Source organism: Lethenteron reissneri, chromosome 39 (genome assembly GCF_015708825.2).
Source record: "Lethenteron reissneri isolate LAM-NWPU_2019-01 chromosome 39, ASM1570882v1, whole genome shotgun sequence".
Lineage (NCBI taxonomy): Eukaryota > Metazoa > Chordata > Hyperoartia > Petromyzontiformes > Petromyzontidae > Lethenteron > Lethenteron reissneri.
In genome coordinates, this window is record NC_083817.1 from 4479722 (window position 1) to 4479955 (window position 234).

Sequence of the window (234 nt, forward strand, 5' to 3'; positions counted from 1 at the left end):
GCGGCTGCTGACGACGAGGAGGTGTGGGTGGGGGGGGGCCCGAGAAGCGACGTCTCCTCCGCGTCGGCCACCAGTTAAATAGTCGGAGCGGACGATCCCCCCCTGCCCCCCCCCCCCCCCGTACGCGGATGAGCGACGGGGGCGCGATTCCAGCAGCCTCTGTCCACACCCGGCATGCCACATCGAAGCATACATCTCGCAATGAGCCGTGGCTCACCGCGAGACACGTGTGCT